Source organism: Ranitomeya imitator, chromosome 1, assembly GCF_032444005.1.
Source record: "Ranitomeya imitator isolate aRanImi1 chromosome 1, aRanImi1.pri, whole genome shotgun sequence".
NCBI lineage: Eukaryota > Metazoa > Chordata > Amphibia > Anura > Dendrobatidae > Ranitomeya > Ranitomeya imitator.
Window position 1 is genome coordinate 829,157,287 of NC_091282.1, and position 21,210 is coordinate 829,178,496.

General features: G+C 48.2%; 52 pseudogenes; all 52 read left to right on the plus strand.

The window, feature by feature from the left end:
- The first annotated feature begins 558 nt into the window (after positions 1-558).
- LOC138658508 (5S ribosomal RNA) lies at positions 559-677 on the plus strand (annotated as a pseudogene).
- Positions 678-753: 76 nt separating this feature from the next.
- On the plus strand, positions 754-872 carry LOC138659396 (5S ribosomal RNA; annotated as a pseudogene).
- A 76-nt stretch (positions 873-948) lies between these two features.
- Positions 949-1,067, plus strand: LOC138658419 (5S ribosomal RNA; annotated as a pseudogene).
- Positions 1,068-1,729: 662 nt separating this feature from the next.
- On the plus strand, positions 1,730-1,848 carry LOC138659081 (5S ribosomal RNA; annotated as a pseudogene).
- A 76-nt stretch (positions 1,849-1,924) lies between these two features.
- Positions 1,925-2,043, plus strand: LOC138659290 (5S ribosomal RNA; annotated as a pseudogene).
- A 76-nt stretch (positions 2,044-2,119) lies between these two features.
- On the plus strand, positions 2,120-2,238 carry LOC138658420 (5S ribosomal RNA; annotated as a pseudogene).
- A 1,056-nt stretch (positions 2,239-3,294) lies between these two features.
- Positions 3,295-3,413, plus strand: LOC138658519 (5S ribosomal RNA; annotated as a pseudogene).
- A 76-nt stretch (positions 3,414-3,489) lies between these two features.
- On the plus strand, positions 3,490-3,608 carry LOC138658726 (5S ribosomal RNA; annotated as a pseudogene).
- A 76-nt stretch (positions 3,609-3,684) lies between these two features.
- On the plus strand, positions 3,685-3,803 carry LOC138658421 (5S ribosomal RNA; annotated as a pseudogene).
- A 76-nt stretch (positions 3,804-3,879) lies between these two features.
- On the plus strand, positions 3,880-3,998 carry LOC138659176 (5S ribosomal RNA; annotated as a pseudogene).
- A 76-nt stretch (positions 3,999-4,074) lies between these two features.
- On the plus strand, positions 4,075-4,193 carry LOC138659760 (5S ribosomal RNA; annotated as a pseudogene).
- A 467-nt stretch (positions 4,194-4,660) lies between these two features.
- LOC138659082 (5S ribosomal RNA) lies at positions 4,661-4,779 on the plus strand (annotated as a pseudogene).
- Positions 4,780-4,855: 76 nt separating this feature from the next.
- Positions 4,856-4,974, plus strand: LOC138659291 (5S ribosomal RNA; annotated as a pseudogene).
- Positions 4,975-5,634: 660 nt separating this feature from the next.
- LOC138658531 (5S ribosomal RNA) lies at positions 5,635-5,753 on the plus strand (annotated as a pseudogene).
- A 76-nt stretch (positions 5,754-5,829) lies between these two features.
- On the plus strand, positions 5,830-5,948 carry LOC138659397 (5S ribosomal RNA; annotated as a pseudogene).
- A 76-nt stretch (positions 5,949-6,024) lies between these two features.
- Positions 6,025-6,143, plus strand: LOC138659761 (5S ribosomal RNA; annotated as a pseudogene).
- Positions 6,144-6,271: 128 nt separating this feature from the next.
- Positions 6,272-6,390, plus strand: LOC138659762 (5S ribosomal RNA; annotated as a pseudogene).
- Positions 6,391-6,857: 467 nt separating this feature from the next.
- On the plus strand, positions 6,858-6,976 carry LOC138659083 (5S ribosomal RNA; annotated as a pseudogene).
- A 76-nt stretch (positions 6,977-7,052) lies between these two features.
- LOC138659294 (5S ribosomal RNA) lies at positions 7,053-7,171 on the plus strand (annotated as a pseudogene).
- Positions 7,172-7,247: 76 nt separating this feature from the next.
- On the plus strand, positions 7,248-7,366 carry LOC138658422 (5S ribosomal RNA; annotated as a pseudogene).
- A 76-nt stretch (positions 7,367-7,442) lies between these two features.
- Positions 7,443-7,561, plus strand: LOC138658424 (5S ribosomal RNA; annotated as a pseudogene).
- Positions 7,562-8,422: 861 nt separating this feature from the next.
- On the plus strand, positions 8,423-8,541 carry LOC138658542 (5S ribosomal RNA; annotated as a pseudogene).
- Positions 8,542-8,617: 76 nt separating this feature from the next.
- On the plus strand, positions 8,618-8,736 carry LOC138659398 (5S ribosomal RNA; annotated as a pseudogene).
- Positions 8,737-8,812: 76 nt separating this feature from the next.
- Positions 8,813-8,931, plus strand: LOC138659764 (5S ribosomal RNA; annotated as a pseudogene).
- A 128-nt stretch (positions 8,932-9,059) lies between these two features.
- On the plus strand, positions 9,060-9,178 carry LOC138659765 (5S ribosomal RNA; annotated as a pseudogene).
- A 272-nt stretch (positions 9,179-9,450) lies between these two features.
- LOC138658841 (5S ribosomal RNA) lies at positions 9,451-9,569 on the plus strand (annotated as a pseudogene).
- Positions 9,570-9,645: 76 nt separating this feature from the next.
- On the plus strand, positions 9,646-9,764 carry LOC138659084 (5S ribosomal RNA; annotated as a pseudogene).
- Positions 9,765-9,840: 76 nt separating this feature from the next.
- LOC138659295 (5S ribosomal RNA) lies at positions 9,841-9,959 on the plus strand (annotated as a pseudogene).
- A 271-nt stretch (positions 9,960-10,230) lies between these two features.
- LOC138659296 (5S ribosomal RNA) lies at positions 10,231-10,349 on the plus strand (annotated as a pseudogene).
- Positions 10,350-11,014: 665 nt separating this feature from the next.
- Positions 11,015-11,133, plus strand: LOC138658842 (5S ribosomal RNA; annotated as a pseudogene).
- Positions 11,134-11,209: 76 nt separating this feature from the next.
- LOC138658554 (5S ribosomal RNA) lies at positions 11,210-11,328 on the plus strand (annotated as a pseudogene).
- A 76-nt stretch (positions 11,329-11,404) lies between these two features.
- On the plus strand, positions 11,405-11,523 carry LOC138659399 (5S ribosomal RNA; annotated as a pseudogene).
- Positions 11,524-11,794: 271 nt separating this feature from the next.
- LOC138659180 (5S ribosomal RNA) lies at positions 11,795-11,913 on the plus strand (annotated as a pseudogene).
- A 272-nt stretch (positions 11,914-12,185) lies between these two features.
- LOC138658843 (5S ribosomal RNA) lies at positions 12,186-12,304 on the plus strand (annotated as a pseudogene).
- Positions 12,305-12,380: 76 nt separating this feature from the next.
- Positions 12,381-12,499, plus strand: LOC138659086 (5S ribosomal RNA; annotated as a pseudogene).
- An 861-nt stretch (positions 12,500-13,360) lies between these two features.
- On the plus strand, positions 13,361-13,479 carry LOC138659654 (5S ribosomal RNA; annotated as a pseudogene).
- Positions 13,480-13,947: 468 nt separating this feature from the next.
- LOC138659027 (5S ribosomal RNA) lies at positions 13,948-14,066 on the plus strand (annotated as a pseudogene).
- Positions 14,067-14,142: 76 nt separating this feature from the next.
- On the plus strand, positions 14,143-14,261 carry LOC138659679 (5S ribosomal RNA; annotated as a pseudogene).
- Positions 14,262-14,532: 271 nt separating this feature from the next.
- On the plus strand, positions 14,533-14,651 carry LOC138658425 (5S ribosomal RNA; annotated as a pseudogene).
- A 76-nt stretch (positions 14,652-14,727) lies between these two features.
- LOC138658427 (5S ribosomal RNA) lies at positions 14,728-14,846 on the plus strand (annotated as a pseudogene).
- Positions 14,847-15,707: 861 nt separating this feature from the next.
- LOC138659168 (5S ribosomal RNA) lies at positions 15,708-15,826 on the plus strand (annotated as a pseudogene).
- A 76-nt stretch (positions 15,827-15,902) lies between these two features.
- LOC138659400 (5S ribosomal RNA) lies at positions 15,903-16,021 on the plus strand (annotated as a pseudogene).
- A 76-nt stretch (positions 16,022-16,097) lies between these two features.
- Positions 16,098-16,216, plus strand: LOC138659515 (5S ribosomal RNA; annotated as a pseudogene).
- A 76-nt stretch (positions 16,217-16,292) lies between these two features.
- On the plus strand, positions 16,293-16,411 carry LOC138659766 (5S ribosomal RNA; annotated as a pseudogene).
- Positions 16,412-17,073: 662 nt separating this feature from the next.
- LOC138659297 (5S ribosomal RNA) lies at positions 17,074-17,192 on the plus strand (annotated as a pseudogene).
- A 1,049-nt stretch (positions 17,193-18,241) lies between these two features.
- LOC138658566 (5S ribosomal RNA) lies at positions 18,242-18,360 on the plus strand (annotated as a pseudogene).
- A 76-nt stretch (positions 18,361-18,436) lies between these two features.
- Positions 18,437-18,555, plus strand: LOC138659402 (5S ribosomal RNA; annotated as a pseudogene).
- A 662-nt stretch (positions 18,556-19,217) lies between these two features.
- On the plus strand, positions 19,218-19,336 carry LOC138658844 (5S ribosomal RNA; annotated as a pseudogene).
- Positions 19,337-19,607: 271 nt separating this feature from the next.
- On the plus strand, positions 19,608-19,726 carry LOC138659298 (5S ribosomal RNA; annotated as a pseudogene).
- A 76-nt stretch (positions 19,727-19,802) lies between these two features.
- LOC138658428 (5S ribosomal RNA) lies at positions 19,803-19,921 on the plus strand (annotated as a pseudogene).
- A 76-nt stretch (positions 19,922-19,997) lies between these two features.
- Positions 19,998-20,116, plus strand: LOC138658429 (5S ribosomal RNA; annotated as a pseudogene).
- Positions 20,117-20,977: 861 nt separating this feature from the next.
- On the plus strand, positions 20,978-21,096 carry LOC138658578 (5S ribosomal RNA; annotated as a pseudogene).
- The last annotated feature ends 114 nt before the right edge of the window (positions 21,097-21,210 follow it).

Here is a 21,210-nt window from a genome sequence, read left to right on the forward strand (position 1 = left end):
AGCATGGGAGACTGGCTGGGAATTCCTGGTACCGTTGACATGCTTTTTAGTTTTCATCAAAGCTTTGTATTACGATTCTCTTCCTCTTGAAAAAACTTGCGGAGTTGCTAACAATCCATCAATGGCCGCACTAAGCTCAATGTAAACTTGCGGAGTTGCTAACAATCCATCAATGGCCGCACTAAGCTCAATGTTCCTGCCTTCGTCAGATCACAAATGCAAAGTAGCTTGAGGCTGGGCAAGTATCAGCTTGGTAGACTGGCAGGGAATACCTGGCACGGTTCCCACATTGTTTTGTTTTTATCAAAGCTTACACTTACGATTTTTTCCGCTTGAAAAGACCCGCACAGGTGCTAACTGTCTGTCAATGGCCACTCTAAGCTGAATGTGCCTGCCTTCGTCAGATCGCAAATGCAAAGCAGCTTGAGGCTGGGCAAGTACCAGCATGGGAGACTGGCTGGGAATCCCTGGTGCCATTGACGTTTCTTTTTTTTTCATCAAAGCTTACCCTTACGATTCTATTCCTCTTGAAAAGGCCCGCAGAGTTGCTCACTATCTGTCAATGGCCACTCTAAGCTGAATGTGCCTGCTCTCGTCAGATCGCAAATGCTAAGCAGCTTGAGGCTGGGCAAGTACCAGCATGGGAGACTGGCTGGGAATCCCTGGTACCGTTGACGTGCTTTTTGTTTTTATCAAAGCTTACCCTTACGATTTTTTTCCGCTTGAAAAGACCCGCACTGGTGCTAACTATCTGTCAACGGTCACTCTAAGCTGAATGTGCCTGCCCTCTTCAGATCGCAAATGCAAAGCAGCTTGAGGCTGGGCAAGTACCAGCATGGGAGACTGGCTGGGAATCCCTGGTACCGTTGACGTGCTTTTTGTTTTTATCAAAGCTTACCCTTACGATTTTTTTCCGCTTGAAAAGACCCGCACTGGTGCTAACTATCTGTCAACGGTCACTCTAAGCTGAATGTGCCTGCCCTCGTCAGATCGCAAATGCAAAGCAGCTTGAGGCTGGGCAAGTACCAGCATGGGAGACTGGCTGGGAATCCCTGGTACCGTTGACGTGCTTTTTGTTTTTATCAAAGCTTACCCTTACGATTTTTTTCCGCTTGAAAAGACCCGCACTGGTGCTAACTATTTGTCAACCGTCACTCTAAGCTGAATGTGCCTGCCCTCGTCAGATCGCAAATGCAAAGCAGCTTGAGGCTGGGCAAGTACCAGCATGGGAGACTGGCTGGGAATCCCTGGTACCGTTGACATGCTTTTTAGTTTTCATCAAAGCTTTGTATTACGATTCTCTTCCTCTTGAAAAAACTTGCGGAGTTGCTAACAATCCATCAATGGCCGCACTAAGCTCAATGTTCCTGCCTTCGTCAGATCACAAATGCAAAGTAGCTTGAGGCTGGGCAAGTATCAGCTTGGTAGACTGGCAGGGAATCCCTGGCACGGTTCCCACATTGTTTTGTTTTTATCAAAGCTTACACTTACGATTTTTTCCGCTTGAAAAGACCCGCACAGGTGCTAACTGTCTGTCAATGGCCACTCTAAGCTGAATGTGCCTGCCCTCGTCAGATCGCAAATGCAAAGCAGCTTGAGGCTGGGCAAGTACCAGCATGGGAGACTGGCTGGGAATCCCTGGTGCCATTGACGTTTCTTTTTTTTTCATCAAAGCTTACCCTTACGATTCTATTCCTCTTGAAAAGGCCCGCAGAGTTGCTCACTATCTGTCAATGGCCACTCTAAGCTGAATGTGCCTGCTCTCGTCAGATCGCAAATGCTAAGCAGCTTGAGGCTGGGCAAGTACCAGCATGGGAGACTGGCTGGGAATCCCTGGTACCGCTGACGTGCTTTTTGTTTTTATCAAAGCTTACCCTTACGATTTTTTTCCGCTTGAAAAGACCCGCACTGGTGCTAACGATCTGTCAATGGTCACTCTAAGCTGAATGTGCCTGCCCTCGTCAGATCGCAAATGCAAAGCAGCTTGAGGCTGGGCAAGTACCAGCATGGGAGACTGGCTGGGAATCCCTGGTACCGTTGACGTGCTTTTTGTTTTTATCAAAGCTTACCCTTACGATTTTTTTCCGCTTGAAAAGACCCGCACTGGTGCTAACTATCTGTCAACGGTCACTCTAAGCTGAATGTGCCTGCCCTCGTCAGATCGCAAATGCAAAGCAGCTTGAGGCTGGGCAAGTACCAGCATGGGAGACTGGCTGGGAATCCCTGGTACCGTTGACGTGCTTTTTGTTTTTATCAAAGCTTACCCTTACGATTTTTTTCCGCTTGAAAAGACCCGCACTGGTGCTAACTATCTGTCAATGGTCACTCTAAGCTGAATGTGCCTGCCCTAGTCAGATCGCAAATGCAAAGCAGCTTGAGGCTGGGCAAGTACCAGCATGGGAGACTGGCTGGGAATCCCTGGTACCGTTGACGTGCTTTTTGTTTTTATCAAAGCTTACCCTTACGATTTTTTTCCGCTTGAAAAGACCCGCACTGGTGCTAACTATCTGTCAACGGTCACTCTAAGCTGAATGTGCCTGCCCTCGTCAGATCGCAAATGCAAAGCAGCTTGAGGCTGGGCAAGTACCAGCATGGGAGACTGGCTGGGAATCCCTGGTACCGTTAACGTGCTTTTTGTTTTTATCAAAGCTTACCCTTACGATTTTTTGCCGCTTGAAAAGACCCAAATTTGTGCTACAGACCTATCTGTCAATTACTTCTTTATGCTGAATGGGCCTGCCCTCGTCAGATCGCAAATGCTGAGCTACTTGAGGCTGGGCAAGTACCAGCATGGGAGACTGGCTGGGAATTCCTGGTACCGTTGACATGCTTTTTAGTTTTCATCAAAGCTTTGTATTACGATTCTCTTCCTCTTGAAAAAACTTGCGGAGTTGCTAACAATCCATCAATGGCCGCACTAAGCTCAATGTTCTTGCCTTCGTCAGATCACAAATGCAAAGTAGCTTGAGGCTGGGCAAGTATCAGCTTGGTAGACTGGCAGGGAATCCCTGGCACGGTTCCCACATTGTTTTGTTTTTATCAAAGCTTACATTTACGATTTTTTCCGCTTGAAAAGACCCGCACAGGTGCTAACTGTCTGTCAATGGCCACTCTAAGCTGAATGTGCCTGCATTCGTCAGATCGCAAATGCAAAGCAGCTTGAGGCTGGGCAAGTACCAGCATGGGAGACTGGCTGGGAATCCCTGGTGCCATTGACGTTTCTTTTTTTTTCATCAAAGCTTACCCTTACGATTCTATTCCTCTTGAAAAGGCCCGCAGAGTTGCTCACTATCTGTCAATGGCCACTCTAAGCTGAATGTGCCTGCTCTCGTCAGATCGCAAATGCTAAGCAGCTTGAGGCTGGGCAAGTACCAGCATGGGAGACTGGCTGGGAATCCCTGGTACCGTTGACGTGCTTTTTGTTTTTATCAAAGCTTACCCTTACGATTTTTTTCCGCTTGAAAAGACCCGCACTGGTGCTAACTATCTGTCAACGGTCACTCTAAGCTGAATGTGCCTGCCCTCATCAGATCGCAAATGCAAAGCAGTTTGAGGCTGGGCAAGTACCAGCATGGGAGACTGGCTGGGAATTCCTGGTACCGTTGACGTGCTTTTTGTTTTTATCAAAGCTTACCCTTACGATTTTTTTCCGCTTGAAAAGACCCGCACTGGTGCTAACTATCTGTCAACGGTCACTCTAAGCTGAATGTGCCTGCCCTCGTCAGATCGCAAATGCAAAGCAGCTTGAGGCTGGGCAAGTACCAGCATGGGAGACTGGCTGGGAATCCCTGGTACCGTTGACGTGCTTTTTGTTTTTATCAAAGCTTACCCTTATGATTTTTTTCCGCTTGAAAAGACCCGCACTGGTGCTAACTATCTGTCAACGGTCACTCTAAGCTGAATGTGCCTGCCCTCGTCAGATCGCAAATGCAAAGCAGCTTGAGGCTGGGCAAGTACCAACATGGGAGACTGGCTGGGAATCCCTGGTACCGTTGACGTGCTTTTTGTTTTTATCAAAGCTTACCCTTACGATTTTTTTCCGCTTGAAAAGACCCGCACTGGTGCTAACTATCTGTCAACGGTCACTCTAAGCTGAATGTGCCTGCCCTCGTCAGATCGCAAATGCAAAGCAGCTTGAGGCTGGGCAAGTACCAGCATGGGAGACTGGCTGGGAATCCCTGGTACCGTTGACATGCTTTTTAGTTTTCATCAAAGCTTTGTATTACGATTCTCTTCCTCTTGAAAAAACTTGCGGAGTTGCTAACAATCCATCAATGGCCGCACTAAGCTCAAGGTTCCTGCCTTCGTCAGATCACAAATGCAAAGTAGATTGAGGCTGGGCAAGTATCAGCTTGGTAGACTGGCAGGGAATCCCTGGCACGGTTCCCACATTGTTTTGTTTTTATCAAAGCTTACACTTACGATTTTTTCCGCTTGAAAAGACCCGCACAGGTGCTAACTGTCTGTCAATGGCCACTCTAAGCTGAATGTGCCTGCCCTCGTCAGATCGCAAATGCAAAGCAGCTTGAGGCTGGGCAAGTACCAGCATGGGAGACTGGCTGGGAATCCCTGGTGCCATTGACGTTTCTTTTTTTTTCATCAAAGCTTACCCTTACGATTCTATTCCTCTTGAAAAGGCCCGCAGAGTTGCTCACTATCTGTCAATGGCCACTCTAAGCTGAATGTGCCTGCTCTCGTCAGATCGCAAATGCTAAGCAGCTTGAGGCTGGGCAAGTACCAGCATGGGAGACTGGCTGGGAATCCCTGGTACCGCTGACGTGCTTTTTGTTTTTATCAAAGCTTACCCTTACGATTTTTTTCTGCTTGAAAAGACCCGCACTGGTGCTAACGATCTGTCAATGGTCACTCTAAGCTGAATGTGCCTGCCCTCGTCAGATCGCAAATGCAAAGCAGCTTGAGGCTGGGCAAGTACCAGCATGGGAGACTGGCTGGGAATCCCTGGTACCGTTGACGTGCTTTTTGTTTTTATCAAAGCTTACCCTTACGATTTTTTTCCGCTTGAAAAGACCCGCACTGGTGCTAACTATCTGTCAACGGTCACTCTAAGCTGAATGTGCCTGCCCTCGTCAGATCGCAAATGCAAAGCAGCTTGAGGCTGGGCAAGTACCAGCATGGGAGACTGGCTGGGAATCCCTGGTACCGCTGACGTGCTTTTTGTTTTTATCAAAGCTTACCCTTACGATTTTTTTCCGCTTGAAAAGACCCGCACTGGTGCTAACGATCTGTCAATGGTCACTCTAAGCTGAATGTGCCTTCCCTCGTCAGATCGCAAATGCAAAGCAGCTTGAGGCTGGGCAAGTACCAGCATGGGAGACTGGCTGGGAATCCCTGGTACCGTTGACGTGCTTTTTGTTTTTATCAAAGCTTACCCTTACGATTTTTTCCGCTTGAAAAGACCTGCACTGGTGCTAACTATCTGTCAACGGTCACTCTAAGCTGAATGTGCCTGCCCTCGTCAGATCGCAAATGCAAAGCAGCTTGAGGCTGGGCAAGTACCAGCATGGGAGACTGGCTGGGAATCCCTGGTGCCATTGACGTTTCTTTTTTTTTCATCAAAGCTTACCCTTACGATTCTATTCCTCTTGAAAAGGCCCGCAGAGTTGCTCACTATCTGTCAATGGCCACTCTAAGCTGAATGTGCCTGCTCTCGTCAGATCGCAAATGCTAAGCAGCTTGAGGCTGGGCAAGTACCAGCATGGGAGACTGGCTGGGAATCCCTGGTACCGTTGACGTGCTTTTTGTTTTTATCAAAGCTTACCCTTACGATTTTTTTCCGCTTGAAAAGACCCGCACTGGTGCTAATTACCTGTCAACGGTCACTCTAAGCTGAATGTGCCTGCCCTCTTCAGATCGCAAATGCAAAGCAGCTTGAGGCTGGGCAAGTACCAGCATGGGAGACTGGCTGGGAATCCCTGGTACCGTTGACGTGCTTTTTGTTTTTATCAAAGCTTACCCTTACGATTTTTTTCCGCTTGAAAAGACCCGCACTGGTGCTAACTATCTGTCAACGGTCACTCTAAGCTGAATGTGCCTGCCCTCGTCAGATCGCAAATGCAAAGCAGCTTGAGGCTGGGCAAGTACCAGCATGGGAGACTGGCTGGGAATCCCTGGTACCGTTGACATGGGCAAGTACCAGCATGGGAGACTGGCTGGGAATCCCTGGTACCGTTGACGTGCTTTTTGTTTTTATCAAAGCTTACCCTTACGATTTTTTTCCGCTTGAAAAGACCCGCACTGGTGCTAACTATCTGTCAACGGTCACTCTAAGCTGAATGTGCCTGCCCTCGTCAGATCGCAAATGCAAAGCAGCTTGAGGCTGGGCAAGTACCAGCATGGGAGACTGGCTGGGAATCCCTGGTACCGTTGACATGCTTTTTAGTTTTCATCAAAGCTTTGTATTACGATTCTCTTCCTCTTGAAAAAACTTGCGGAGTTGCTAACAATCCATCAATGGCCGCACTAAGCTCAAGGTTCCTGCCTTCGTCAGATCACAAATGCAAAGTAGATTGAGGCTGGGCAAGTATCAGCTTGGTAGACTGGCAGGGAATCCCTGGCACGGTTCCCACATTGTTTTGTTTTTATCAAAGCTTACACTTACGATTTTTTCCGCTTGAAAAGACCCGCACAGGTGCTAACTGTCTGTCAATGGCCACTCTAAGCTGAATGTGCCTGCCCTCGTCAGATCGCAAATGCAAAGCAGCTTGAGGCTGGGCAAGTACCAGCATGGGAGACTGGCTGGGAATCCCTGGTGCCATTGACGTTTCTTTTTTTTTCATCAAAGCTTACCCTTACGATTCTATTCCTCTTGAAAAGGCCCGCAGAGTTGCTCACTATCTGTCAATGGCCACTCTAAGCTGAATGTGCCTGCTCTCGTCAGATCGCAAATGCTAAGCAGCTTGAGGCTGGGCAAGTACCAGCATGGGAGACTGGCTGGGAATCCCTGGTACCGCTGACGTGCTTTTTGTTTTTATCAAAGCTTACCCTTACGATTTTTTTCTGCTTGAAAAGACCCGCACTGGTGCTAACGATCTGTCAATGGTCACTCTAAGCTGAATGTGCCTGCCCTCGTCAGATCGCAAATGCAAAGCAGCTTGAGGCTGGGCAAGTACCAGCATGGGAGACTGGCTGGGAATCCCTGGTACCGTTGACGTGCTTTTTGTTTTTATCAAAGCTTACCCTTACGATTTTTTTCCGCTTGAAAAGACCCGCACTGGTGCTAACTATCTGTCAACGGTCACTCTAAGCTGAATGTGCCTGCCCTCGTCAGATCGCAAATGCAAAGCAGCTTGAGGCTGGGCAAGTACCAGCATGGGAGACTGGCTGGGAATCCCTGGTACCGTTGACGTGCTTTTTGTTTTTATCAAAGCTTACCCTTATGATTTTTTTCCGCTTGAAAAGACCCGCACTGGTGCTAACTATCTGTCAACGGTCACTCTAAGCTGAATGTGCCTGCCCTCGTCAGATCGCAAATGCAAAGCAGCTTGAGGCTGGGCAAGTACCAGCATGGGAGACTGGCTGGGAATCCCTGGTACCGTTGACGTGCTTTTTGTTTTTATCAAAGCTTACCCTTACGATTTTTTTCCGCTTGAAAAGACCCGCACTGGTGCTAACTATCTGTCAACGGTCACTCTAAGCTGAATGTGCCTGCCCTCGTCAGATCGCAAATGCAAAGCAGCTTGAGGCTGGGCAAGTACCAGCATGGGAGACTGGCTGGGAATCCCTGGTACCGTTAACGTGCTTTTTGTTTTTAGCAAAGCTTACCCTTACGATTTTTTGCCGCTTGAAAAGACCCAAATTTGTGCTACAGACCTATCTGTCAATTACTTCTTTATGCTGAATGGGCCTGCCCTCGTCAGATCGCAAATGCTGAGCTACTTGAGGCTGGGCAAGTACCAGCATGGGAGACTGGCTGGGAATTCCTGGTACCGTTGACATGCTTTTTAGTTTTCATCAAAGCTTTGTATTACGATTCTCTTCCTCTTGAAAAAACTTGCGGAGTTGCTAACAATCCATCAATGGCCGCACTAAGCTCAATGTTCCTGCCTTCGTCAGATCACAAATGCAAAGTAGCTTGAGGCTGGGCAAGTATCAGCTTGGTAGACTGGCAGGGAATCCCTGGCACGGTTCCCACATTGTTTTGTTTTTATCAAAGCTTACACTTACGATTTTTTCCGCTTGAAAAGACCCGCACAGGTGCTAACTGTCTGTCAATGGCCACTCTAAGCTGAATGTGCCTGCCCTCGTCAGATCGCAAATGCAAAGCAGCTTGAGGCTGGGCAAGTACCAGCATGGGAGACTGGCTGGGAATCCCTGGTGCCATTGACGTTTCTTTTTTTTTCATCAAAGCTTACCCTTACGATTCTATTCCTCTTGAAAAGGCCCGCAGAGTTGCTCACTATCTGTCAATGGCCACTCTAAGCTGAATGTGCCTGCTCTCGTCAGATCGCAAATGCTAAGCAGCTTGAGGCTGGGCAAGTACCAGCATGGGAGACTGGCTGGGAATCCCTGGTACCGTTGACGTGCTTTTTGTTTTTATCAAAGCTTACCCTTACGATTTTTTTCCGCTTGAAAAGACCCGCACTGGTGCTAATTACCTGTCAACGGTCACTCTAAGCTGAATGTGCCTGCCCTCTTCAGATCGCAAATGCAAAGCAGCTTGAGGCTGGGCAAGTACCAGCATGGGAGACTGGCTGGGAATCCCTGGTACCGTTGACGTGCTTTTTGTTTTTATCAAAGCTTACCCTTACGATTTTTTTCCGCTTGAAAAGACCCGCACTGGTGCTAACTATCTGTCAACGGTCACTCTAAGCTGAATGTGCCTGCCCTCGTCAGATCGCAAATGCAAAGCAGCTTGAGGCTGGGCAAGTACCAGCATGGGAGACTGGCTGGGAATCCCTGGTACCGTTGACATGGGCAAGTACCAGCATGGGAGACTGGCTGGGAATCCCTGGTACCGTTGACGTGCTTTTTGTTTTTATCAAAGCTTACCCTTACGATTTTTTTCCGCTTGAAAAGACCCGCACTGGTGCTAACTATCTGTCAACGGTCACTCTAAGCTGAATGTGCCTGCCCTCGTCAGATCGCAAATGCAAAGCAGCTTGAGGCTGGGCAAGTACCAGCATGGGAGACTGGCTGGGAATCCCTGGTACCGTTGACATGCTTTTTAGTTTTCATCAAAGCTTTGTATTACGATTCTCTTCCTCTTGAAAAAACTTGCGGAGTTGCTAACAATCCATCAATGGCCGCACTAAGCTCAAGGTTCCTGCCTTCGTCAGATCACAAATGCAAAGTAGATTGAGGCTGGGCAAGTATCAGCTTGGTAGACTGGCAGGGAATCCCTGGCACGGTTCCCACATTGTTTTGTTTTTATCAAAGCTTACACTTACGATTTTTTCCGCTTGAAAAGACCCGCACAGGTGCTAACTGTCTGTCAATGGCCACTCTAAGCTGAATGTGCCTGCCCTCGTCAGATCGCAAATGCAAAGCAGCTTGAGGCTGGGCAAGTACCAGCATGGGAGACTGGCTGGGAATCCCTGGTGCCATTGACGTTTCTTTTTTTTTCATCAAAGCTTACCCTTACGATTCTATTCCTCTTGAAAAGGCCCGCAGAGTTGCTCACTATCTGTCAATGGCCACTCTAAGCTGAATGTGCCTGCTCTCGTCAGATCGCAAATGCTAAGCAGCTTGAGGCTGGGCAAGTACCAGCATGGGAGACTGGCTGGGAATCCCTGGTACCGCTGACGTGCTTTTTGTTTTTATCAAAGCTTACCCTTACGATTTTTTTCTGCTTGAAAAGACCCGCACTGGTGCTAACGATCTGTCAATGGTCACTCTAAGCTGAATGTGCCTGCCCTCGTCAGATCGCAAATGCAAAGCAGCTTGAGGCTGGGCAAGTACCAGCATGGGAGACTGGCTGGGAATCCCTGGTACCGTTGACGTGCTTTTTGTTTTTATCAAAGCTTACCCTTACGATTTTTTTCCGCTTGAAAAGACCCGCACTGGTGCTAACTATCTGTCAACGGTCACTCTAAGCTGAATGTGCCTGCCCTCGTCAGATCGCAAATGCAAAGCAGCTTGAGGCTGGGCAAGTACCAGCATGGGAGACTGGCTGGGAATCCCTGGTACCGCTGACGTGCTTTTTGTTTTTATCAAAGCTTACCCTTACGATTTTTTTCCGCTTGAAAAGACCCGCACTGGTGCTAACGATCTGTCAATGGTCACTCTAAGCTGAATGTGCCTGCCCTCGTCAGATCGCAAATGCAAAGCAGCTTGAGGCTGGGCAAGTACCAGCATGGGAGACTGGCTGGGAATCCCTGGTACCGTTGACGTGCTTTTTGTTTTTATCAAAGCTTACCCTTACGATTTTTTCCGCTTGAAAAGACCTGCACTGGTGCTAACTATCTGTCAACGGTCACTCTAAGCTGAATGTGCCTGCCCTCGTCAGATCGCAAATGCAAAGCAGCTTGAGGCTGGGCAAGTACCAGCATGGGAGACTGGCTGGGAATCCCTGGTACCGTTAACGTGCTTTTTGTTTTTATCAAAGCTTACCCTTACGATTTTTTGCCGCTTGAAAAGACCCAAACTTGTGCTACAGACCTATCTGTCAATTACTTCTTTATGCTGAATGGGCCTGCCCTCGTCAGATCGCAAATGCTGAGCTACTTGAGGCTGGGCAAGTACCAGCATGGGAGACTGGCTGGGAATTCCTGGTACCGTTGACATGCTTTTTAGTTTTCATCAAAGCTTTGTATTACGATTCTCTTCCTCTTGAAAAAACTTGCGGAGTTGCTAACAATCCATCAATGGCCGCACTAAGCTCAATGTTCCTGCCTTCGTCAGATCACAAATGCAAAGTAGCTTGAGGCTGGGCAAGTATCAGCTTGGTAGACTGGCAGGGAATCCCTGGCACGGTTCCCACATTGTTTTGTTTTTATCAAAGCTTACACTTACGATTTTTTCCGCTTGAAAAGACCCGCACAGGTGCTAACTGTCTGTCAATGGCCACTCTAAGCTGAATGTGCCTGCCCTCGTCAGATCGCAAATGCAAAGCAGCTTGAGGCTGGGCAAGTACCAGCATGGGAGACTGGCTGGGAATCCCTGGTGCCATTGACGTTTCTTTTTTTTTCATCAAAGCTTACCGTTACGATTCTATTCCTCTTGAAAAGGCCCGCAGAGTTGCTCACTATCTGTCAATGGCCACTCTAAGCTGAATGTGCCTGCTCTCGTCAGATCGCAAATGCTAAGCAGCTTGAGGCTGGGCAAGTACCAGCATGGGAGACTGGCTGGGAATCCCTGGTACCGTTGACGTGCTTTTTGTTTTTATCAAAGCTTACCCTTACGATTTTTTTCCGCTTGAAAAGACCCGCACTGGTGCTAACTATCTGTCAACGGTCACTCTAAGCTGAATGTGCCTGCCCTCTTCAGATCGCAAATGCAAAGCAGCTTGAGGCTGGGCAAGTACCAGCATGGGAGACTGGCTGGGAATCCCTGGTACCGTTGACGTGCTTTTTGTTTTTATCAAAGCTTACCCTTACGATTTTTTTCCGCTTGAAAAGACCCGCACTGGTGCTAACTATCTGTCAACGGTCACTCTAAGCTGAATGTGCCTGCCCTCGTCAGATTGCAAATGCAAAGCAGCTTGAGGCTGGGCAAGTACCAGCATGGGAGACTGGCTGGGAATCCCTGGTACCGTTGGCGTGCTTTTTGTTTTTATCAAAGCTTACCCTTACGATTTTTTTCCGCTTGAAAAGACCCGCACTGGTGCTAACTATCTGTCAACGGTCACTCTAAGCTGAATGTGCCTGCCCTCGTCAGATCGCAAATGCAAAGCAGTTTGAGGCTGGGCAAGTACCAGCATGGGAGACTGGCTGGGAATCCCTGGTACCGTTGACATGCTTTTTAGTTCTCATCAAAGCTTTGTATTACGATTCTCTTCCTCTTGAAAAAACTTGCGGAGTTGCTAACAATCCATCAATGGCCGCACTAAGCTCAATGTTCCTGCCTTCGTCAGATCACAAATGCAAAGTAGCTTGAGGCTGGGCAAGTATCAGCTTGGTAGACTGGCAGGGAATCCCTGGCACGGTTCCCACATTGTTTTGTTTTTATCAAAGCTTACACTTACGATTTTTTCCGCTTGAAAAGACCCGCACAGGTGCTAACTGTCTGTCAATGGCCACTCTAAGCTGAATGTGCCTGCCCTCGTCAGATCGCAAATGCAAAGCAGCTTGAGGCTGGGCAAGTACCAGCATGGGAGACTGGCTGGGAATCCCTGGTGCCATTGACGTTTCTTTTTTTTTCATCAAAGCTTACCCTTACGATTCTATTCCTCTTGAAAAGGCCCGCAGAGTTGCTCACTATCTGTCAATGGCCACTCTAAGCTGAATGTGCCTGCTCTCGTCAGATCGCAAATGCTAAGCAGCTTGAGGCTGGGCAAGTACCAGCATGGGAGACTGGCTGGGAATCCCTGGTACCGCTGACGTGCTTTTTGTTTTGATCAAAGCTTACCCTTACGATTTTTTTCCGCTTGAAAAGACCCGCACTGGTGCTAACGATCTGTCAATGGTCACTCTAAGCTGAATGTGCCTGCCCTCGTCAGATCGCAAATGCAAAGCAGCTTGAGGCTGGGCAAGTACCAGCATGGGAGACTGGCTGGGGATCCCTGGTACCGTTGACGTGCTTTTTGTTTTTATCAAAGCTTACCCTTACGATTTTTTTCCGCTTGAAAAGACCCGCACTGGTGCTAACTATCTGTCAACGGTCACTCTAAGCTGAATGTGCCTGCCCTCGTCAGATCGCAAATGCAAAGCAGCTTGAGGCTGGGCAAGTACCAGCATGGGAGACTGGCTGGGAATCCCTGGTACCGTTAACGTGCTTTTTGTTTTTATCAAAGCTTACCCTTACGATTTTTTGCCGCTTGAAAAGACCCAAATTTGTGCTACAGACCTATCTGTCAATTACTTCTTTATGCTGAATGGGCCTGCCCTCGTCAGATCGCAAATGCTGAGCTACTTGAGGCTGGGCAAGTACCAGCATGGGAGACTGGCTGGGAATTCCTGGTACCGTTGACATGCTTTTTAGTTTTCATCAAAGCTTTGTATTACGATTCTCTTCCTCTTGAAAAAACTTGCGGAGTTGCTAACAATCCATCAATGGCCGCACTAAGCTCAATGTTCCTGCCTTCGTCAGATCACAAATGCAAAGTAGCTTGAGGCTGGGCAAGTATCAGCTTGGTAGACTGGCAGGGAATCCCTGGCACGGTTCCCACATTGTTTTGTTTTTATCAAAGCTTACACTTATGATTTTTTCCGCTTGAAAAGACCCGCACTGGTGCTAACTATCTGTCAACGGTCACTCTAAGCTGAATGTGCCTGCCCTCGTCAGATCGCTAATGCAAAGCAGCTTGAGGCTGGGCAAGTACCAGCATGGGAGACTGACTGGGAATCCCTGGTACCGTTGACATGCTTTTTAGTTTTCATCAAAGCTTTGTATTACGATTCTCTTCCTCTTGAAAAAGCTTGCGGAGTTGCTAACAATCCATCAATGGCCGCACTAAGCTCAATGTTCCTGCCTTCGTCAGATCACAAATGCAAAGTAGCTTGAGGCTGGGCAAGTATCAGCTTGGTAGACTGGCAGGGAATCCCTGGCACGGTTCCCACATTGTTTTGTTTTTATCAAAGCTTACACTTACGATTTTTTTCCGCTTGAAAAGACCCGCACAGGTGCTAACTGTCTGTCAATGGCCACTCTAAGCTGAATGTGCCTGCCCTCGTCAGATCGCAAATGCAAAGCAGCTTGAGGCTGGGCAAGTACCAGCATGGGAGACTGGCTGGGAATCCTTGGTGCCATTGACGTTTCTTTTTTTTTCATCAAAGCTTACCCTTACGATTCTATTCCTCTTGAAAAGGCCCGCAGAGTTGCTCACTATCTGTCAATGGCCACTCTAAGCTGAATGTGCCCGCTCTCGTCAGATCGCAAATGCTAAGCAGCTTGAGGCTGGGCAAGTACCAGCATGGGAGACTGGCTGGGAATCCCTGGTACCGTTGACGTGCTTTTTGTTTTTATCAAAGCTTACCCTTACGATTTTTTTCCGCTTGAAAAGACCCGCACTGGTGCTAACTATCTGTCAACGGTCACTCTAAGCTGAATGTGCCTGCTCTCGTCAGATCGCAAATGCTAAGCAGCTTGAGGCTGGGCAAGTACCAGCATGGGAGACTGGCTGGGAATCCCTGGTACCGCTGACGTGCTTTTTGTTTTTATCAAAGCTTACCCTTACGATTTTTTTCCGCTTGAAAAGACCCGCACTGGTGCTAACGATCTGTCAATGGTCACTCTAAGCTGAATGTGCCTTCCCTCGTCAGATCGCAAATGCAAAGCAGCTTGAGGCTGGGCAAGTACCAGCATGGGAGACTGGCTGGGAATCCCTGGTACCGTTGACGTGCTTTTTGTTTTTATCAAAGCTTACCCTTACGATTTTTTTCCGCTTGAAAAGACCCGCACTGGTGCTAACTATCTGTCAACGGTCACTCTAAGCTGAATGTGCCTGCCCTCGTCAGATCGCAAATGCAAAGCAGCTTGAGGCTGGGCAAGTACCAGCATGGGAGACTGGCTGGGAATCCCTGGTACCGTTGACGTGCTTTTTGTTTTTATCAAAGCTTACCCTTACGAGTTTTTTCCGCTTGAAAAGACCCGCACTGGTGCTAACTATCTGTCAACGGTCACTCTAAGCTGAATGTGCCTGCCCTCGTCAGATCGCAAATGCAAAGCAGCTTGAGGCTGGGCAAGTACCAGCATGGGAGACTGGCTGGGAATCCCTGGTACCGTTGACGTGCTTTTTGTTTTTATCAAAGTTTACCCTTACGATTTTTTTCCGCTTGAAAAGACCCGCACTGGTGCTAACTATCTGTCAACGGTCACTCTAAGCTGAATGTGCCTGCCCTCGTCAGATCGCAAATGCAAAGCAGCTTGAGGCTGGGCAAGTACCAGCATGGGAGACTGGCTGGGAATCCCTGGTACCGTTAACGTGCTTTTTGTTTTTATCAAAGCTTACCCTTACGATTTTTTGCCGCTTGAAAAGACCCAAATTTGTGCTACAGACCTATCTGTCAATTACTTCTTTATGCTGAATGGGCCTGCCCTCGTCAGATCGCAAATGCTGAGCTACTTGAGGCTGGGCAAGTACCAGCATGGGAGACTGGCTGGGAATTCCTGGTACCGTTGACATGCTTTTTAGTTTTCATCAAAGCTTTGTATTACGATTCTCTTCCTCTTGAAAAAACTTGCGGAGTTGCTAACAATCCATCAATGGCCGCACTAAGCTCAATGTTCCTGCCTTCGTCAGATCACAAATGCAAAGTAGCTTGAGGCTGGGCAAGTATCAGCTTGGTAGACTGGCAGGGAATCCCTGGCACGGTTCCCACATTGTTTTGTTTTTATCAAAGCTTACACTTACGATTTTTTCCGCTTGAAAAGACCCGCACAGGTGCTAACTGTCTGTCAATGGCCACTCTAAGCTGAGTGTGCCTGCCCTCGTCAGATCGCAAATGCAAAGCAGCTTGAGGCTGGGCAAGTACCAGCATGGGAGACTGGCTGGGAATCCCTGGTGCCATTGACGTTTCTTTTTTTTTCATCAAAGCTTACCCTTACGATTCTATTCCTCTTGAAAAGGCCCGCAGAGTTGCTCACTATCTGTCAATGGCCACTCTAAGCTGAATGTGCCTGCTCTTGTCAGATCGCAAATGCTAAGCAGCTTGAGGCTGGGCAAGTACCAGCATGGGAGACTGGCTGGGAATCCCTGGTACCGTTGACGTGCTTTTTGTTTTTATCAAAGCTTACCCTTAAGATTTTTTTCCGCTTGAAAAGACCCGCACTGGTGCTAACTATCTGTCAACGGTCACTCTAAGCTGAATGTGCCTGCCCTCTTCAGATCGCAAATGCAAAGCAGCTTGAGGCTGGGCAAGTACCAGCATGGGAGACTGGCTGGGAATCCCTGGTACCGTTGACGTGCTTTTTGTTTTTATCAAAGCTTACCCTTACGATTTTTTTCCGCTTGAAAAGACCCGCACTGGTGCTAACTATCTGTTAACGGTCACTCTAAGCTGAATGTGCCTGCCCTCGTCAGATCGCAAATGCAAAGCAGCTTGAGGCTGGGCAAGTACCAGCATGGGAGACTGGCTGGGAATCCCTGGTACCGTTGACGTGCTTTTTGTTTTTATCAAAGCTTACCCTTACGATTTTTTTCCGCTTGAAAAGACCCGCACTGGTGCTAACTATCTGTCAACGGTCACTCTAAGCTGAATGTGCCTGCCCTCGTCAGATCGCAAATGCAAAGCAGCTTGAGGCTGGGCAAGTACCAGCATGGGAGACTGGCTGGGAATCCCTGGTACCGTTGACATGCTTTTTAGTTTTCATCAAAGCTTTGTATTACGATTCTCTTCCTCTTGAAAAAACTTGCGGAGTTGCTAACAATCCATCAATGGCCGCACTAAGCTCAATGTTCCTGCCTTCGTCAGATCACAAATGCAAAGTAGCTTGAGGCTGGGCAAGTATCAGCTTGGTAGACTGGCAGGGAATCCCTGGCACGGTTCCCACATTGTTTTGTTTTTATCAAAGCTTACACTTACGATTTTTTCCGCTTGAAAAGACCCGCACAGGTGCTAACTGTCTGTCAATGGCCACTCTAAGCTGAATGTGCCTGCCCTCGTCAGATCGCAAATGCAAAGCAGCTTGAAGCTGGGCAAGTACCAGCATGGGAGACTGGCTGGGAATCCCTGGTGCCATTGACGTTTCTTTTTTTTTCATCAAAGCTTACCCTTACGATTCTATTCCTCTTGAAAAGGCCCGCAGAGTTGCTCACTATCTGTCAATGGCCACTCTAAGCTGAATGTGCCTGCTCTCGTCAGATCGCAAATGCTAAGCAGCTTGAGGCTGGGCAAGTACCAGCATGGGACACTGGCTGGGAATCCCTGGTACCGCTGACGTGCTTTTTGTTTTTATCAAAGCTTACCCTTACGATTTTTTTCCGCTTGAAAAGACCCGCACTGGTGCTAACGATCTGTCAATGGTCACTCTAAGCTGAATGTGCCTGCCCTCGTCAGATCGCAAATGCAAAGCAGCTTGAGGCTGGGCAAGTACCAGCATGGGAGACTGGCTGGGAATCCCTGGTACCGTTGACGTGCTTTTTGTTTTTATCAAAGCTTACCCTTACGATTTTTTTCCGCTTGAAAAGACCCGCACTGTTGCTAACTATCTGTCAACGGTCACTCTAAGCTGAATGTGCCTGCCCTCGTCAGATTGCAAAGCAGCTTGAGGCTGGGCAAGTACCAGCATTGGAGACTGGCTGGGAATCCCTGGTACCGTTGACGTGCTTTTTGTTTTTATCAAAGCTTACCCTTACGATTTTTTTCCGCTTGAAAAGACCCGCACTGGTGCTAACTATCTGTCAACGGTCACTCTAAGCTGAATGTGCCTGCCCTCGTCAGATCGCAAATGCAAAGCAGCTTGAGGCTGGGCAAGTACCAGCATGGGAGACTGGCTGGGAATCCCTGGTACCGTTAACGTGCTTTTTGTTTTTATCAAAGCTTACCCTTACGATTTTTTGTCGCTTGAAAAGACCCAAATTTGTGCTACAGACCTATCTGTCAATTACTTCTTTATGCTGAATGGGCCTGCCCTCGTCAGATCGCAAATGCTGAGCTACTTGAGGCTGGGCAAGTACCAGCATGGGAGACTGGCTGGGAATTCCTGGTACAGTTGACATGCTTTTTAGTTTTCATCAAAGCTTTGTATTACGATTCTCTTCCTCTTGAAAAAACTTGCGGAGTTGCTAACAATCCATCAATGGCCGCACTAAGCTCAATGTTCCTGCCTTCGTCAGATCACAAATGCAAAGTAGCTTGAGGCTGGGCAAGTATCAGCTTGGTAGACTGGCAGGGAATCCCTGGCACGGTTCCCACATTGCTTTGTTTTTATCAAAGCTTACACTTACGATTTTTTCCGCTTGAAAAGACCCGCACAGGTGCTAACTGTCTGTCAATGGCCACTCTAAGCTGAATGTGCCTGCCCTCGCCAGATCGCAAATGCAAAGCAGCTTGAGGCTGGGCAAGTACCAGCATGGGAGACTGGCTGGGAATCCCTGGTGCCATTGACGTTTCTTTTTTTTCATCAAAGCTTACCCTTACGATTCTACTCCTCTTGAAAAGGCCCGCAGAGTTGCTCACTATCTGTCAATGGCCACTCTAAGCTGAATGTGCCTGCTCTCGTCAGATCGCAAATGCTAAGCAGCTTGAGGCTGGGCAAGTACCAGCATGGGAGACTGGCTGGGAATCCCTGGTACCGTTGACGTGCTTTTTGTTTTTATCAAAGCTTACCCTTACGATTTTTTTCCGCTTGAAAAGACCCGCACTGGTGCTAACTATCTGTCAACGGTCACTCTAAGCTGAATGTGCCTGCCCTCTTCAGATCGCAAATGCAAAGCAGCTTGAGGCTGGGCAAGTACCAGCATGGGAGACTGGCTGGGAATCCCTGGTACCGTTGACGTGCTTTTTGTTTTTATCAAAGCTTACCCTTACGATTTTTTTCCGCTTGAAAAGACCCGCACTGGTGCTAACTATCTGTCAATGGTCACTCTAAGCTGAATGTGCCTGCCCTCGTCAGATCGCAAATGCAAAGCAGCTTGAGGCTGGGCAAGTACCAGCATGGGAGACTGGCTGGGAATCCCTGGTACCGTTGATGTGCTTTTTGTTTTTATCAAAGCTTACCCTTACGATTTTTTTCCGCTTGAAAAGACCCGCACTGGTGCTAACTATCTGTCAACGGTCACTCTAAGCTGAATGTGCCTACCCTCGTCAGATCGCAAATGCAAAGCAGCTTGAGGCTGGGCAAGTACCAGCATGGGAGACTGGCTGGGAATCCCTGGTACCGTTGACATGCTTTTTAGTTTTCATCAAAGCTTTGTATTACGATTCTCTTCCTCTTGAAAAAACTTGCGGAGTTGCTAACAATCCATCATTGGCCGCACTAAGCTCAATGTTCCTGCCTTCGTCAGATCACAAATGCAAAGTAGCTTGAGGCTGGGCAAGTATCAGCTTGGTAGACTGGCAGGGAATCCCTGGCACGGTTCCCACATTGTTTTGTTTTTATCAAAGCTTACACTTACGATTTTTTCCGCTTGAAAAGACCCGCACAGGTGCTAACTGTCTGTCAATGGCCACTCTAAGCTGAATGTGCCTGCCCTCGTCAGATCGCAAATGCAAAGCAGCTTGAGGCTGGGCAAGTACCAGCATGGGAGACTGGCTGGGAATCCCTGGTGCCATTGACGTTTCTTTTTTTTTCATCAAAGCTTACCCTTACGATTCTATTCCTCTTGAAAAGGCCCGCAGAGTTGCTCACTATCTGTCAATGGCCACTCTAAGCTGAATGTGCCTGCTCTCGTCAGATCGCAAATGCTAAGCAGCTTGAGGCTGGGCAAGTACCAGCATGGGACACTGGCTGGGAATCCCTGGTACCGCTGACGTGCTTTTTGTTTTTATCAAAGCTTACCCTTACGATTTTTTTCCGCTTGAAAAGACCCGCACTGGTGCTAACGATCTGTCAATGGTCACTCTAAGCTGAATGTGCCTGCCCTCGTCAGATCGCAAATGCAAAGCAGCTTGAGGCTGGGCAAGTACCAGCATGGGAGACTGGCTGGGAATCCCTGGTACCGTTGACGTGCTTTTTGTTTTTATCAAAGCTTACCCTTACGATTTTTTTCCGCTTGAAAAGACCCGCACTGGTGCTAACTATCTGTCAACGGTCACTCTAAGCTGAATGTGCCTGCCCTCGTCAGATCGCAAATGCAAAGCAGCTTGAGGCTGGGCAAGTACCAGCATGGGAGACTGGCTGGGAATCCCTGGTACCGTTGACGTGCTTTTTGTTTTTATCAAAGCTTACCCTTACGATTTTTTTCCGCTTGAAAAGACCCGCACTGGTGCTAACTATCTGTCAACGGTCACTCTAAGCTGAATGTGCCTGCCCTCGTCAGATCGCAAATGCAAAGCAGCTTGAGGCTGGGCAAGTACCAGCATGGGAGACTGGCTGGGAATCCCTGGTACCGTTGACGTGCTTTTTGTTTTTATCAAAGCTTACCCTTACGATTTTTTTCCGCTTGAAAAGACCCGCACTGGTGCTAACTATCTGTCAACGGTCACTCTAAGCTGAATGTGCCTGCCCTCGTCAGATCGCAAATGCAAAGCAGCTTGAGGCTGGGCAAGTGCCAGCATGGGAGACTGGCTGGGAATCCCTGGTACCGTTAACGTGCTTTTTGTTTTTATCAAAGCTTACCCTTACGATTTTTTGTCGCTTGAAAAGACCCAAATTTGTGCTACAGACCTATCTGTCAATTACTTCTTTATGCTGAATGGGCCTGCCCTCGTCAGATCGCAAATGCTGAGCTACTTGAGGCTGGGCAAGTACCAGCATGGGAGACTGGCTGGGAATTCCTGGTACCGTTGACATGCTTTTTAGTTTTCATCAAAGCTTTGTATTACGATTCTCTTCCTCTTGAAAAAACTTGCGGAGTTGCTAACAATCCATCAATGGCCGCACTAAGCTCAATGTTCCTGCCTTCGTCAGATCACAAATGCAATGTAGCTTGAGGCTGGGCAAGTATCAGCTTGGTAGACTGGCAGGGAATCCCTGGCACGGTTCCCACATTGCTTTGTTTTTATCAAAGCTTACACTTACGATTTTTTCCGCTTGAAAAGACCCGCACAGGTGCTAACTGTCTGTCAATGGCCACTCTAAGCTGAATGTGCCTGCCCTCGCCAGATCGCAAATGCAAAGCAGCTTGAGGCTGGGCAAGTACCAGCATGGGAGACTGGCTGGGAATCCCTGGTGCCATTGACGTTTCTTTTTTTTTCATCAAAGCTTACCCTTACGATTCTACTCCTCTTGAAAAGGCCCGCAGAGTTGCTCACTATCTGTCAATGGCCACTCTAAGCTGAATGTGCCTGCTCTCGTCAGATCGCAAATGCTAAGCAGCTTGAGGCTGGGCAAGTACCAGCATGGGAGACTGGCTGGGAATCCCTGGTACCGTTGACGTGCTTTTTGTTTTTATCAAAGCTTACCCTTACGATTTTTTTCCGCTTGAAAAGACCCGCACTGGTGCTAACTATCTGTCAACGGTCACTCTAAGCTGAATGTGCCTGCCCTCTT